Source organism: Anabrus simplex, chromosome 7 (assembly GCF_040414725.1).
Source record: "Anabrus simplex isolate iqAnaSimp1 chromosome 7, ASM4041472v1, whole genome shotgun sequence".
In the NCBI taxonomy this organism is placed as follows: Eukaryota; Metazoa; Arthropoda; class Insecta; order Orthoptera; family Tettigoniidae; genus Anabrus; species Anabrus simplex.
Window position 1 is genome coordinate 40290922 of NC_090271.1, and position 17092 is coordinate 40308013.

At 37.1% G+C, this 17092-nt stretch overlaps 1 long non-coding RNA gene across 1 annotated transcript in view; it reads right to left on the bottom strand.

Moving 5' to 3' along the window:
• Positions 1–5425: 5425 nt before the first annotated feature.
• The window catches only part of LOC136876886 (uncharacterized), a 41890-nt gene continuing 30223 nt past the window's right edge, over positions 5426–17092 (bottom strand). Inside the window, exon 3 of the long non-coding RNA XR_010860682.1 lies at positions 5426–5522. This is a non-coding gene — a long non-coding RNA (uncharacterized lncRNA). The remainder of the gene's footprint in view (positions 5523–17092) is intronic.

Genomic DNA, 17092 nt, shown 5'->3' on the forward strand with positions numbered 1-17092 from the left:
ATCCAGTAGTTTGTAGCACTCGCGTACATACGGCGTAATTAAGGAAGAAATAATACAGTTAAGAAAGTTGAAAGTAATAGAAAATGGATTATAACTGCGGACAGCCGGATAACGACAAATATGTAAATGCCAAGTGAATGTATTGGAAAATCAAATGCCCCTCAATAAATTATGCTAGTGTGAGTAATGGATATAATAAAGCGGTAACAGAGGAGAAATTTAGGTCAGTGATTCTTAGGTAAACAAATAATAATAAGATAACTAATGGTGTTATTACTTAATCTATTCGAGGGCGGTTATAATATCCAACGATATTCCGCCAATATCCCACAGATAGGCCGATTGACGCCTCTCTTGCCTTCTACCCAAGGAACAACCACGAATTTAAAAGCATGATGAGGAAAATGGCAATACGTTACTTCCCTGCTGGCATGCAGTCAGAGACGTTGCGATGGTACCCTGTAGGTTCGTTGTCGGTCTGTCGGTCACTCAATGCAGAGCATGATACCAGCGGAAAATTGTAAATTTCTCCGTCATGTGAAGAGTAAGGTAAATTATGAACATAACGAAAGTTGTTTATAATAAAGAGACGTTTCACGTACGGTAAACGAAGTTTACAGAAAATCAATAGTATAAGAGAAAATGGAGGAAACCCATTCTGGTTTTCCTATAAACCACCCGTCTATTCAAAGATTGTAAAATAATATGCATATAGAAACCTTCCCCGAGATGAGTATTCTCTAAATATGAAGTTTGGTTGAGATCTATCCAGCCGTTTCGAAGTGATGGTGGAAAAACCATTCAGGTTTTCCTATAAACCCCCGTCTATTGAAAGATTTTAAAATGATATGCATATCGAAACCTTCCCCGGGATGAGTATACTCTAAATATGAAGTTTGGTTGAGATCTATCCATCCGTTTCGAAGTGATGGTGGAAAAACCATTCTGGTTTTCCTATAAACCCCCGGTCTATTCAAAGATTTTAAAATAATATGCATATCGAAACCTTCCCCGAGATGAGTATACTCTAGATATGAAGTTTAGTTGAGATCTATCCAGCCGTTTCAACGTGATTGTGGAAAAACCATTCTGGTTTTCCTATAAACCCCCCGAGTATTGAAAGATTTTAAAATGATATGCATATCGAAACCATCCCCGGGATGAGTTTACTCTAAATATGAAGTTTGGTTGAGATCTATCCAGCCGTTTCGACGTGATGGTGGAACAGACAAACAAACAAACAGACAGACAAACAGACAAACAGACAAACAGACAAACAAACAGACACGAAACGTAAAAACCACCGATTCGGTCTTGAGTTGACCTAAAACGGATAAATATCTGAAAAATTGGCAAAACAAAAGAAATTACAGGCAGCGGACCCCCTACAATTTTATTTATATAGATTATATTGGTATTATAAATGAGACCTGTATTAAATTTCTATGATGGAGAAAGTTGTTGTGGAGTGTTTTATTTGTAAATTGGTTTAAAGTAATACTTACTGTATGATGTGGAGTGTTGAGATATAATATTTTATTCATATTCCATTTAGCTACCTAACCTGTACAGTGTAAAATATTTTTGTAGCATATTTGATTTGTAACTACTAGATTATTATTCTGTAATAGCTGGAACAGTCTAGAAAGATTGTGATGCAGACTTGTAAAACAGGATGTGCTGGCCTTTGCCAGTCGTGGATTCTAGAAATATGTCCTTACATATTCTGGAAAATGGAAAGTTTGCGAGCGTATGTGTTCTGGAAGATTGTATTTACACCGTGACTGGATAGAGAGTTGTGACTGGTGAATCTGGGTGGCGATAAGCAAGCTCCTGCACTCTGACTGGTCACTCCAAGGCCAGTCTTCCCTTTTTGAAGTGAGCGAGGCAGGGCGTGAGTCCAGCTGTTTTGACACGTGTCAACATGACCCCGCTCCCAGGTTTACCTGCCTTGGGGTAAGCTCTGTTGATTTCAGTCCTGTTTTAATTTGCATTTAATTTTCATTGGTGTATCACATAGGAGTTTGCCCTAATCACCACTCAATTGCTCAGATGTTTTTGTAAGCACTTTTAGTTTCACTCTAAATTGTAAAAGTATATTGTGTTTCCTCTTACCTTCTAGATCGTATTTGTAGAACTTGATTTATGCTAAGATATATTTGCTTAAATTCGTGGTCTAAGGCAAAGCTCTTGTCAAGGAACATCTAATTTGTATTTTGCAAATTGTGTATCTGGATTTGGTGCATTGCAGAATTTGTTCAGAATTTACTTTGTAATGTCCATTTTCGTAAATAATATTTTGAAAACCAGAGATCACCGTTGATTTTTCTGAAAACTGCAACCTTCGCATCTCCATGCCCTTTGGTAAGGTTTCCCAGTCTCCCTTGCATGTTCCTTGTTTATACCCGTCAAGTTGCCCACCCTGATTTTGTTTGTATATTTTTGGTGCAGTGTATCAGATACCTGTTGCGTGTCTAAGGTTTAAGGTACCTGTGTAAATTGATTTATATTCCTCCCTTTTACCTGTGTATCATGTAACCACCCAGTACCGGTTACATATTGGTAGCAGAGCGTGGTTATTGTCCTGTAGTTGACTATCGGATGTTGAACCGTAAGGTGGTCCTCCAATCTGTTCCCCTTCCTGATTTGCTCTCTTGTTTTTCTTGGTTTGCTAATGCCAAAATTTTTACCACCTTCGATTTAAATCAGGTATATTACCAAATACCTCTGGCCGAGGAATCCAAGCACCTCACAGCCTTTGCTACCGATTGGAACCTCTATGAATTTGAGCGTGTTCCATTCACGCTCCTGACAGGAGCTGCTGTCCTTACGCAGTTACTAGATTATGTTTTATCTGACATTAAGTCCAAGTTCATTTATAATTACCTTGACGATTTGCTAACCTTCAGTGAAATCTTTGGGGAACACCTTGTCCATCTCAACGAAGTGCTTGAAAGACTGCGTAAAGCAGGTCTAACCCTCACAGCCACCAAGTTTCTTTTGCACAACCCCAGATGTCCTTCTTAGGCCATATTGTGTCGGGAAGGGTGTCTCTATAACGGTCAAGAGGACTCATCCTGTTGACCACACAACATCTCGCAATCTGCAGGCCATCGGGCTGAGCAGTGGTTGCTTGGTAGGCTGTCAACACGACGAGTCCTCTCGACCGTTATTCTTGGCTTTGTAGACCGCGGCTGCTATGTCACCATCAGACAGCTCATCAATTGTAATCATATAGTCTGAGTAGACCTCGAACCAGCCCTCAGAATCAGGTAAAATTTCCTGACCTTGCCAGGAATCGAACCCGGGGCCTCTGGATAAGAGGCAGACACTCTAACCTTACACCGGAGGGTTGGCCTTGAGAAGTAAGAGAGTGAATATTTATGGTAATCATTTTCATTGTTTGCCTCCAGTAACTTTTTCCTTCACTTGATGCAAGCTAGATCTGAATATTGCAGGTTTGTGTCCTGTCACGGTCGCCAAAATATGTAACCGGATTCCAGTGGTTACATGACACATAGTAAAGAAAAAAGGAAAATTCAAATTACACGGCATTTTAACACCTTCAGCACAAACCAAAACATCAGATAAACTCCATCAAATATAAACAAATGAACATCAGGTTGGGCAACATGACAACTGTAATAAAGGATGTGGAGCAGGCATTGGAACCCTACCAGGGCCATTGGGATATGAAGGTTGCAGGTTTCTAGAAAAATCAACGGTGATCCCTTGGTCTGGAATATTATTTTCCAAAATAAACGTTAAAAATAAAAAACATTCATCCAAAATATGTTACCATATCTCAACATCAACAAGATAAATGCAATTTACCAAGGACTATTCCTTTACGTCAAAGAGGCTAAGGTACAGAGATACTTTAACGTAATACAACTTCCAAAATACAACGATTAAAGGTAATACAAACCACATGATATTTAAAATACAACATTAAATGAAAGTTAACGGCTCTTTCAGATAATCATGTTACATAATGGAAACAAGAGGGAAATCAGAAATTATAAAACTTGACACAGAGGCCAGTTCCGCTTACTCCCACACCAAAAATACATCTGATGTGGGACAGAGGAGAAACTAGCGTGCATCAAGTGACACACAGTTACCGGACGCAAACCCTGAGGGAAATAAAATGAATCCACTAATAACACTGTTTACAAAACCAAAAGAAAAGGGGAATACCTCCAAAATCAAACCGGCAGACACAGCTGAAAAGCTAACGCATCTTAATAATTGAGTGGTGAATCTGGGCAAGTAGGAGTAAACTCCTATGTGAAAATACAAGCAAACACTAAATATAAATTAAGATGGATATGAAACCAACAGCGCTTACCCCAAGGCACGCCATGCTGGGTGGGAGGATTGCCGAAGTGCGTCCGATCGCTGGACTGACGAGAAACGAAAAGACCACGAAATCTTGCCTCACTCTCTTAAGAAGGCCGAGGCTGGCCCCGGTCCGATCACCAGGTAACCAATGAGGCCACAGAAGCTTACCTCTCACCACCCAGATCCATCAATCAAAACCCCTTACCAAGTCGTGATGTTTTCACAATATTCCAGAACATCACCTAACCCTAATTGCGAACTTTCCATCTCCCATAATTAGTAAAAAAATGCTTCCGGAATTGACAGGGGCAGACACACCCCGTTCTGAAAGTCCATGTCATGATGGAAATGTTCCAGACTATCAATAACAATAATGATAAGAACCCTTTCCAAGTAAGTAGTTACATTTCCAAATTTAGATAGATAAAAGGAATACTAATAAAATATTCTACAATGATATACACAACATAGTAAATGTTTCTTTGAAAGAGACATATTCCACAGGTCTCAGTAAGAGTTGAATCTGCCTAGTGAGAGCCTGTCATTCTGGTGATTTTGCTTGATTCCTGGTTGCTGGGATGGGATTTTCAGTTCAAAATCCCATGGTGTCAGGAAGGGCATGTGATCTTAAATACCTGACCACAAATCTTTCATGCCTCAGTACGTGGAGGGACCCAGAGCAAGCAGGATAAGCTGTGGAAGATGATGAAGTGCAAAACAATTGTATTTTAGGGGTTTGCCAACCAAAATGTTTGAATACCAGTGATATAGGCTCTAGATTATGTGTACAGACAGAGTCTAGATACTTTTGACTAGATAGTGCAATTTTGTAAAATGTGATCATTTAGTTCTATTTCTTTCATCTATGTAACGTTTGAAGACACTGATAATTTCATATTTGTTCAATGTGTCTTGAAACAGACAAAGCATGAAATGAAACTCTACTTTACCTTTAGCAAGATCTTGAAATCTTTCACAGAAGATCTTTCCAGAAACATGAAGTTCATGGTGGACACAATCCTTGACTGTGAGGTCACATGGCCCTCTTTCTCTCGGAAATTTATCCTAAGTTTTTTTCTTCTCATCAGATTTTCATCGCAATCCCAAACATACAAGAAGGATGTTTTTCCAATGTTTGTCAGTCTAAATGTAATGGATACTGGGTGTCTGGGAACCAACTGTAACATATAAACAATACTACTAATAAAATTATTAATAACTCTCTTCCAAGATACAGAATAGAACAGAAATTGAATGTATTTGTAATGTAAATACATCAGATATAAATCAATTATTCATTAGGTGGGAAATCCAAGTTCATAATTGTGATTGTTGGAACTATCAATATGGGCTAATGAAGCTAATAAACTACGATGGTTTGGACACGTCAACAAGATTGAAGAATACTGAATTGGATGATGGAGGCTAAGACTGAAGGAATAAAAACAAGAGGTAGACCCAGACTAAGGGGTTGGTTTCGATCAAGAGCAGTAGTTATGGAGCAGCAATGGTGATTGGATAGAGGAAGATAGAAAGGTGCTATTAAGGTCCCAACCTGGCAGGAATATGAATAGGGAACATGATGATGATGATGATGATGATGATTGGCAAGCTTACAATGTATGTGCTATGTTGAGTGCATTAAAATTCAGTATAGTGAAGTGTATTTCTGGTGCACTCTGTGTGCACATGTTATATCTGGTCAATCAAGTGAATCATGTGAATGATTTTGAAGAATCCCATGAATTTCAAGTCCAGAAGAAAGGGAAAGTTCAAATTTTATTGGTTAGAAGTAACCAAATGATTGAATCCTGCATGCTTATTGGCTTTCTGAAATATATTGCTGCTCTGTTTCCTGTTACACCATGTGTGTGCGCTTTCTCATGGGAACATGTTATAGCATGGCATCACTTTGTATTTGAGTTTGAATGAGTTTGGAGTATCCCTCTCTCCTCTGGGGGCGTTATCTCTTCATGGGGTGAGATCTTTTTCCATTTTCAGCCTAATGTTTTAAATGTATTAATTTCTTGGGTGTTTGACTCTTGCAATCAATTTCTACTAAAATGGGTTTTGTTCCTTTTTTTAGGGTTTCCATTTGCAAATATTTCTGCTTTGTTTTCTACTTGGTTTTAGTTTCCAGCTACCTCTTACGTTTGTATGTTTTTTTTTAAATTTAAAATATAGGTCTATCACAATGTATAAATTAGGGGAGGAATTTTCACTATTAGGTTTTTTTAAGTGCCTTCAGCACAACCACGTCAATTTATTCGCTCTGTGTGTGGATCAGAGTAGTTGTTGTTGTTAAATTTCCCGTTTTCAGGAGTTTCAATATTTCCTTTATGGTTTCATTATTTTTAGATTATAAAGAATGTTGTGTTAATTACGTATAGTTTGTACTTTTCTAGTTTATCTTTTTGTGTATTTACTATTCAAGTTCATAGAGGAGAATGTAAGATTGGCTTTGTCTTTCACTTTAATTTTATTATGTGGTGATTCATTTATTTTCTTATTTTAAATGTATGTATTTATTTATTATATTTTATGGCCTTCACTGGACTATGTTAGTCAATTTTATAGTAAAGGGTTTTTAGTTTTCTGTCAGCCCAATACTTATTCCTTCCCTTGGATATTAACTTCAGTTCTTGGCTTGTAGTCTGGTTTGCTTGTCAGTGAGTTTCCATTTAATGTTCACCTTGCTATTCCACAATTTTTCTATAATTCTCCTGATGATCCTGTTTTCTGGTGTCCTGCGGAAATGTCCAAAGAAAGAGGTTTTTTCCTGATTGTGCTCATTACCAGTTCCATTTCCTTGTAGAATGTTTCATTAGAAGCTGGTCTCCAGAGTCCATTTTCTTGGTAGTTTTTCTTTATGCATGTTCTGATTTTTCTTCTTTCAATCTTGTGTAATATGTTTATTTCTGCTGTGTTGCTTGTTCTGAAAATAGTTTCTCTTGTGTATGTTATTTCTGGTTGTGTAACTGTTTCATAGTGTTTTAATTTTGTGGCTATTGGGAGGACTTTTTTATTGTATGTGTTCTTGGCAATAGATTATGTTCTGGTCAGTTTATTTATTCTATTATGCCATGGTTGGCTTTTTTATAAGTCACCAGTATATTATGTTAATATTTCTCTTCATCATTTAAATTTTTTAATGATTTTGATTTTATATTCTTCTATTGTGATTTCATTTATGAGTGGTGGGTCAGATAACATGATTTCTGTCTTATCGAAGGATGTTCTGAGACCAATTTTCTGCACTACTTCCTGTAGTGATTTAACTTGTTGGGCTTCCTGAATGTTATTGGACAGGAGAGCAAGGTCATCAGTGAACTGCAGGTAGTTTAAACCTACATTGTCTTTGGATTTTCCAATTTTGATGTTCTTTGGGTTATCCATTCAAAGGTACTCTTGAACAACAGTGGTGAAAGGTGATCTCCCTGTCTTAAAAAAAACATGTCTTTATGAGGAATTGCTCAGAAAATTCCCCTCTTAAATTTTGTGTTGGTTAAAGTGAGTTCTGAAAGGCAATACTTGTGCAGTTGTTCAGGAGCTAAATACTGTAGTCAGGAGGCGTCTGGGTGATAATGCTACAAAATACGACGTTGTGAGCCAGTTCCTTACTGTCATTTTTTGGGAGGGAATTTGCAAGGAAACCAATGCATATGCAAATAAAATTCTGGAAGTTGACACCCTTCCTGATTGCGCCAGTATAGGAGGTCCATCTCAAGGTAGCACACCAATGAGACTACAGGGAAGGGACTGGGGTCATTTTTCTGAAACGATTGCTCCTACAGCAAGTAAATCAGCCACATCAAGGAGATGTAAAGTCTGTTTTGAGCGTGAATCCAGAAGGAATCTTGCTTCGAGTGCAACAAATGCAAAGTTACCCTCTATTACAAGATATTAGAATCATTCTGTGACGGTTTTCACTTTACAATGGTGAAAAACTGAGTGTATCTGAAACCGACTTTCAACTTATTAGGTAGTGTTACGTACATTCAGTACATGTTGAAGAGATGTTAAGTACAGAATAAAAATGGCCAACCAGACACCAGTGGGATCCGAACCCACAACCTCCCGATTTCGCGTCGGTTGCTCTACCAATTGAGCTATGGTGGCCTAGGCCATCTTTGTTCTGTTGGAAAGGATCTAAGCTACAGGTCTGGTACTACTACCATCACACTGTAGAGTGCGTTTAAGTTGCCTGTTGAGGGCCAAGTCAATGAATATTGAATTTTCACGACCGCGTTGTAATTGAAACCGACTTTCAACTTATTAGGTAGTGTTACGTACATTCAGTACGTGTTGAAGAGATGTTAAGTACAGAACAAAAATGGCCAACCAGACACCAGTGGCAACTTAAACGCACTCTACAGTGTGATGGTAGTAGTACCAGACCTGTAGCTTAGATCCTTTCCAACAGAACAAAGATGGCCTAGGCCACCATAGCTCAATCGGTAGAGCAACAGACGCAAAATCGGGAGGTTGTGGGTTCGGATCCCACTGGTGTCTCGTTGGCCATTTTTGTTCTGTACTTAACATCTCTTCAACACGTACTGAATGTACGTAACACTACCTAATAAGTTGAAAGTTGGTTTCAATTACAATGCGGTCGTGAAAATTCAATATTCATTGAGTGTATCCTCCTTATTCAATACATCATATATTCCATCATTAGATGGAGTAATCAATTTCAAACATGTCTTGGCTCATTTGAGCCATCTTCAGTGAAAAAAGAGGGGGTGAAATAATTTACATAGTATAAAATAAAAATGCTAAAAAACATAATGAAAGAAAAAAGGAAAATACAAGAGAGAGCCTAGACAGAAACTAAATGAGCATAATATCCAATATTTACATCATCATGCGGAGCAAAAAAAACTAACAGCGTCAGAATTCAGTGAAATAGGGGTTAATACAAAAAACATAATTGAAACTAAAAGCTGTGTTAATCTAAGGAGAAAAAAAATGAAAACAAATTATACAGAAGATGAGATCAATAACTCTTTAAATTTCCTAGACATCAAAATGACACGAGTATCAAACAAGTTCGACTTCCAAATATACAGAAAAACTACCTTTTCTCCAAAACCATAAAAATGATTCATTACATCCCAACTCACATAAAAAGCCACTTATCACAGTCTAATATATAGGGCATTAAAAATCCCTATGTCCTCTAAGAATTTAAAGAATTACAATTCATTAAAGAAATAGCTAAATTGAATGGATTTAATACAGATATAATTGATAAAATCATCAACAAAAACAAATTAAAACTAGCTACAAATTTAACTCCATTGAAACCGTCAAACCAAAATACGCTAAATTCACGTTCACTAACCATAGTATTATCCGATAACCAATTCATTAATGAAGCACAATGTAAAAATAGCCTATACAACAAAAAACAATAATCGTAATTTATTCCTTAATCATAACTTTATTAACATCACAGACAATAGTTACTCCGGATCAGGGATATACAGATTAAAATACTCTACGTGTAATTTTTCTTATGTTGGCCAAACTGGCTGCAGCTTCTCCGCCAGATACGCTGAGCAGTACAATGCACAAAGACACAATAAATTCTCCACAATGGCCAACCACATGAGGCACACAGGACATAAATTCACTACAATAGAACAAGGCCTTCATATCTTCAAAAGAATTGAAAAGTAAACTCATGACAGAATACGAAAATTTATTCATTTTCCTCGACCAGCATTTTAACAAAGATAAGAACTTAAACGACATTACTGATAAAAAAAAGCCCCTTGTACAAACAGATTTTATTTCTATTACAAGAATCAATTCCCCTCACCAATATATTCTTAAAAATTTTAAACCTCAAATCAATAAGCACTCCCACCTCCTCTACAATTAATACACTCCCCTTCCTTACCCTCACCGCCAATACCGCTAATTCAAATGCAACCAATAGACCCAAGCCATACCCGCTCTAATATCACTCCCTCCAATGGCATCTCACCGTTACAATGCGCGCAGCAATACACTTTCCTCTTTCTCTTCCACCAATAGCAGCTCCCCTCCAAGTACTACAAACAAGCCCATAGTCACGCCTTCACAAACAGATCCCCCTCCAACACAAACCTACAGCTATAACGCTCATAGTAAGAAGTCAACAGTCGTCAATAACTTTTAGCTCAAACGTTACAAGTTACCCTCACCATTGTCAAATGGTAAGTGTACACGATTTCCACTTAAACATTTTATTATGATTTTTTTCACACAATTAATACCATGCTTCTAGTTTCCTTTTACACATTCAACTGTCACATAGCCTTTTGACTAGAATGTCAATAAACCCATATTCTTATCAACGTTTTAGCATTGCATCTAATTGAGATGGTCCATAGAGGTCCAACTTAAACATCGTTCATCAACCTTCAACTACAACTTCGTATTTTCTTTATCAAAGTGAACCACAACTTCACCAAATGCCATTGACGTTTGACTTTTATCTCATGTAAACAAATAATTACAGGTCACTTGACTATCCTTCGACATTATTTTATTCAACATTATTTTTTGAATAATACGATTTTAATCGTCATTTTTGTCTTTGTCTAATGGTAACCGCTGGTCAGTCAACATAATTTTATAGCAATCTTACCACTAGTTTTTAACAGACTGTTGCTTTATTCATTTTAATTATAATAGTAGCCTTCTAATGTCAATATTGCAAATACTTTCACCAATTGTAAACTCCTCACTCATTGCAATATCTTTAAAACCAATATTGTACAAGTCTTTTACTATATGTTAATTTTAGTTCAAGTCTCTCCAAGGATTTTTAAAAATTAGTTTTATTTTATTTATATGTAAATCAAGTGCCTGATTTTATTTCAAGGTTAAGACAATGGCTGATGATGCCTATATACAAGGCGAAACATGTACCATTTTAGTTAACATGTCAATGTAAATCAACAAAGACGTGACTTATTGTATTGATTAGGTGGTCAAATTAATAAATTAGGTAACTTATTGTTATTATTACAAATGGAATGCTGCCGTAACCATGGACAAAAGTGACTATCTTAATAAAGCACACACATCTTTTGCAGACAACAACTCCATAACCTCTAAAAATGATCCAAGTAATAAAATACAAAGAGACCTAAAATCCATCATTAAGAAGGTCTCATTTCTGTTTAATGACCTTGAAAAATCCAAAATGATTATCATGAATCAAAAGCATCCCACAGCCGAAGCGCTATCCAAGATCCATAAAACAGACATCCCATAAGACCCATTATCAATTTCAGAAACAGTCCAACCTATGAGATATCTTGCTTCATTCATAAATTACTCAAGTCACACTATCGTTTTCAAGCCAATACATCAGTAAAGAACTCCATAGAGTTTTGCAACAAGATTAAACACTTTAATTTATCCAAACACCACACTCTTCATTCTTTTGATATTACTAACATGTGTGCTAATGTTCCCGTTAACAGCACCGTACAATTGATCAAGAACAATCTTTCCAAATTCAGCCTTTTAAATATCGGCGAAATAGATGAATTTATTCGGATTCTGTAGTTCACTTTGAACAACAATTTCTTCACTTTCAATAATGTCATTTACCAACAGATAGGTCTTCCCATGGGGTCACCAGCTTCAGGAATCCTTGCAGATATCTACATCGATCAATTAGAGCATTCTCACATCATTGGCAAGATTAACGGCATTCAACACTGGACACGCTTCGTAGATGACACGTTTGTTATTTTCGACTCACGTGTTACTAACAGCAACACAGTACTTGAATTTCTCAACTCCATTGACCCACATATACAATTTACCATAGAGTCAGAAAGCAATAATGCCCTTAATTACCTGGACTTAACCATTATACGCAACAGCAACAACACTTTATCCTTCAATATATACAGGAATCCCACCCACAACATCAATACCATCCATCAGACCTCTGTGCACTCAGACATACATAAAAAAGCAGCTTACAATAGCATGGTCCTCAGAGCATTAACTCTTCCTTTATCTCACAGAATTACAAAGAAGAAATTAATACTATTTACAATATTGCAGAACACAATGGTTTCAGTAGAACCTTCGTCAGGAGTATCATCAATAGATATAATAGCAGGCCCAAGACTACCCTAAAAAAAATCATTCCACTCCTAAAGAAAAGTTTTCCACATTCACTTTCAATAATAGTGATGCTTGCTTGTTGTTTTAAGGGGCCTAACATCGAAGGTCATCGGCCCCTTCAATAATAGTAGCATTTACCAAATTTCTAATATTTTTAAGAAACACAACATCAAAATAGCATATAGAACCTTCCACACCAACTCCAAACTCATTTTCAATCCACACACTATCAACAATAACAATAACAACATTAATAACAAATATTTGAACTCCAGAGTTTACAAATTCGAATGCCAATCCTGTAATTCCAGCTATATTGGTCTAACTGGCCGCAATTTTGTCATAGGATGCGCCGAACATTGCAACGCCCTCAAATATAATCGTTTTTCAGCTATGAGTGAACATCATAAAGCATCAAGCCATGAATACACTTCAATAGATAAAGATCTTACGATCTTCGTTATGAGCAAAAAGGCAACTCGCTAAACGTTCTCGAGAGCATCCACATTGATTTAGATCAGTTTATGAACCCTCTCACATTTTAAACAAAGTCAACGAGAAAAAGAACATTCTACTTCAAACATTGATTCCATATATTTGTCAGAACTTCCATAATATAAAAAAGCCCCACCTCCATCTCTCCAACTCACCACCACTCCCCCCTCCCCACACCAGCCCTGCACTGGCCCCTTCCCCCTCCGCTCGTTCCATACTCGCAAGCACAGCTGAACCAACAGTAGACCCGATTGCACGAACGAGACTGTTACTTTGAGAAGGCCAGGCCGTTTGAGAGCACAACCACCTTGAAAACACTCTAAGTTTATGCTTTCTACACACCCATTCTACCATTTTTACGTATCAGCCCAAGTTTCTCATACAACCTCATTTTTTTTCCATTGCAGATTGGAACTTCATTGACGGTTTCCACTAGGTCACTTACAGTTTACCATGCATCTGTCATGTCCCTAACACAGCATCTGAATTTTATGTCGCGGTCCTCCAACCTTTTATACTAAGGCAAACCAACCAGCCAATATTATAAAACGATAATCAAGAACGGGACCGCTAGATTGAGAAGATATTGAGAATGCTGCTGTTCTAAATCTTTAGATTTCATCGGTGTTTCTCCTTGTTACAGGCTTTTCGTCTGCACGTTATGTCAGGCTTGGTTTCTCAAATTTTTTCGCTCCCGCTCCCCTCCTAGCCAATTTGATGTGGTGAGTTTCTACAAGGACAGATTTTCTGCCTGAATTTTCAACAGTGATTTCAACCTGTTTTGTATTGTTACAAAATCCTATATTTTGTAAACTAAGAGGTCCGCAACCTCACTATGTACACTTATTGTTCATTTCCATCTGTTATCATTTGTTTTCATTTCTTTTCTTCTTAGATTAACACAGCTTTTAGTTTCAATTATGTTTTTTTGTATTAACCCCTATTTTACTGAATTCTGATGCAGTGAGGTGGTTTTTGCTCCATATGATGATGTAAATATTGTATATTGTGCTAATTTAGTTTCTGTCTAGGCTCTCTCTTGCTTTTTCTTTTGTTCTTTCATTATGTTTTTAGCATTTTTTAGTTTATATTAAATTATTTCACCCCCCCTTTTTTACTGAAGATGGTTCAAATGAGCCGAAACATGTTTGAAATTGATTACTCCATCTAATGATGGAATATATAATGTATTGAATAAGGAGGATACACTGATTTTTTCACCATGCAGTATGTTTTGTTACCATTTCAACAACCATAACATAAAATGTAGAAAAAATAATCGTATTCCAAGGTACATTTCTCAAGGAAAATATTTGCATGGCAATGTGTTAAGTCGAGAAACTTCCAGAATGAATCTAACCAATTACAGAATATAATTACGGGTCAATTACGAGTAGAGAATGTGTCACACCTCCCAATGTGAGGATATAAAAACTCGGGACAATCGTTAATCTTCCCACTTATTGCTGCAATTCTGCGAGAGCCCGCTAGTTAAGTTTCATCTTCGATATAATTATTCAGCATGTTCTAGCTTGAACAAATATTAAAACTACTTGTGTCAGTTTCATCTATCACCAACACTTCGAGAAAGAAGAGGACCTCTACAGTTCAAGACCATTGCCAATTCCAGGGTGCTTTGCCTACCTTTAAGAGGAGCAGCTTATTCATCGTTGGAAATGCACTTTGCTGTCATCACGCCCTGCTAAATGTAGGCATTTCTAACATGAGAAGGATCACGTGATGGACGATTTTCATCATGAGAGCAGGGTAGACCGCTCCAGGGATCGAGTTCCAGCACAAATTTGAGTACACTTTTATGAGATTTTTCTGTCCATCTATGTAGAAAATAATATGATTCTCTTCATTTGATAGATATTTCTGTTAGATTAGTGTAATTTTGCAATATTTTCAACTTTCCTGTTTCATGGTCATGGTAGCTGTGGAAGATGTGAATGAATGTGTGTTGGACTCTATTAGAGTAGCTTGTTGTAGACTGTCTTCTGAGATCATCTCCATTTTCTATGCAATTACTTAAACATGCTATTTAATTTTAACATGGATCCTGGCTGTGTACTGGATCTTTTTGGTAATTTTTAACACATTATTATGGAGCAGCAAAACATATTACTTGCCTGATTTTTGTACTATATGAAGGTGTCAACCATCCAAAATGAAGATGTTAATCAACAAGTGAATATCTGAAGGAATTTAATTATACTAGTCTTACAAAAACATGAAAAAAATAGTATGGAAAAAGATTTTTACATTGAGGTTATACCAATAAGCTTGCTCAAACAATAAAATATAATAATTTAATGTGACTACTTAGGCCACAAATAAACACAAATGCAGTGGAGAAAAATATTTACCTATTTAGGAATAGTTTGTTTTCGTATGGTAGTCCTGAAAACATTCGACTATACACAGTCCTACTTTGCACTCCTTGCACCACCATCTACTCACTTTTCTGACACGCTTACCACTTTCCTTCTTGACCCGTCTGAGCATACCTTACAATAAGGAGTAGCATTCACTTTATTGTTCGTTGGAGGAACCTTTTCTGGAAAATGGCGAGCAAAAGTCCTGTCAACACTGGGGGAGGGAGTAGGTTACAGCCTTGAGATGTCTCCTCCTACTTTAGCTGCTAACCGCGAACTGATCATTCTCATGTAATCCACAAGAGATATCTTTGATTTAGAGATCTCTTTATATAGAATGAAACCATGCACAACAGACATAAGGAACAAATGGAAGAAGAGCTTTTTCCACCATTTCATTGTCTTCCATGCAAATGGGTAATAACTGTTCAGTTGATCTGCTCTATCAACACCAGTTTTATTTATATTGTAACTGATGACTACATCAGGCTTTAGTTTCTGTATGACACCACCCTTTGATCTACCAGAAACAAGTGTAGTGGAAGCCTTATGTTTTGTTGAAAGGCATAAAACTTCCCGCTTGCTCTTCCACTTCACAGCAAGAAGGTGCCCTTTCCTCAAAAATATCATCTCGTCCTTCTTCAATTTCTTTGTCTTGAACATTGGTGGTAAACCCTTCCTGTTCTTCATGACAGTTCCAACAGCCAGGGTTTTCTTTTGCCACAGCATATTCAGTAGGGAGGGGCTAGTATAGTACCTGTCCATATAAATACAGTGGCCCTTACTGAAAAACTGTGAGCATAATCTATCTACAAGAGCCTGAATGCTGTTGTCAACGCTCCCTGCGGATCCTGTATATATTTCACAATTCAGTACGTAGCCTGTTGCTGCATCACAAAGTACATACATTTTCATACCGTACTTATTGGGCTTATTCTTCATATAAACCCTAAACCCTACTCGACCACGGAAGGGACATATAGCCTCATCTATTGTTAGGTTCTCATATGGCTGAAAACTGGCAATGCATTTGTGCAAAAAAAAAAAAAAAAAAAAAAAAGGCCTGAGTTTATGTAGTGGGTCATGATTAGGTTCCCCCTCTTGATGAAGGTGGCGTCATTTAGGTGTAACATAAATAAAATTCCGGAAAATCTATCACAACTCAACAATCGACTGGCAAATCCTGTCTGATAAAAGGGATCAGTAGACCAATAATCACTAAGTTTGGGTAGCTTCACCACACACATATGCAAAATTGTTGCAAAAAACCAATAAATTTCGTGAATTTCTACTGCAGACCACCGGTGCCACATGGAATTTTCCTTCAGTTTGCCATGACGTTTAATTGCCGCAATTGTCGTACCTGTATATCTGTTAGTTTCTGTTTTTATATTTTTGATCACATCGTCACTAAAAAAATTACTGAAACAATCCATTTCATCACTCCCCCCCGCAAAACTGAGTAGAACCAGATGCCGACTGGAAGACAGATAGCTGTGGTTGGTCATCTGTTTCTGACCATTCATCATCAGGTTTAGATGATCTAGCAGATGTTCCTGGCACAGGTGAATCATCAGCCTGCGTCTCTTCATCTAAATGAAAAAAATAAACCCAAATTTCTGTAGGCGAAGTATTTCTATCGTTTGTATTTGGAGTAAAATAATACAGCTAAACACTTACGTTCCAAAGTGACGTAATAAATAAAAATCTTACCTGAACTATCGCTTGATACGTTA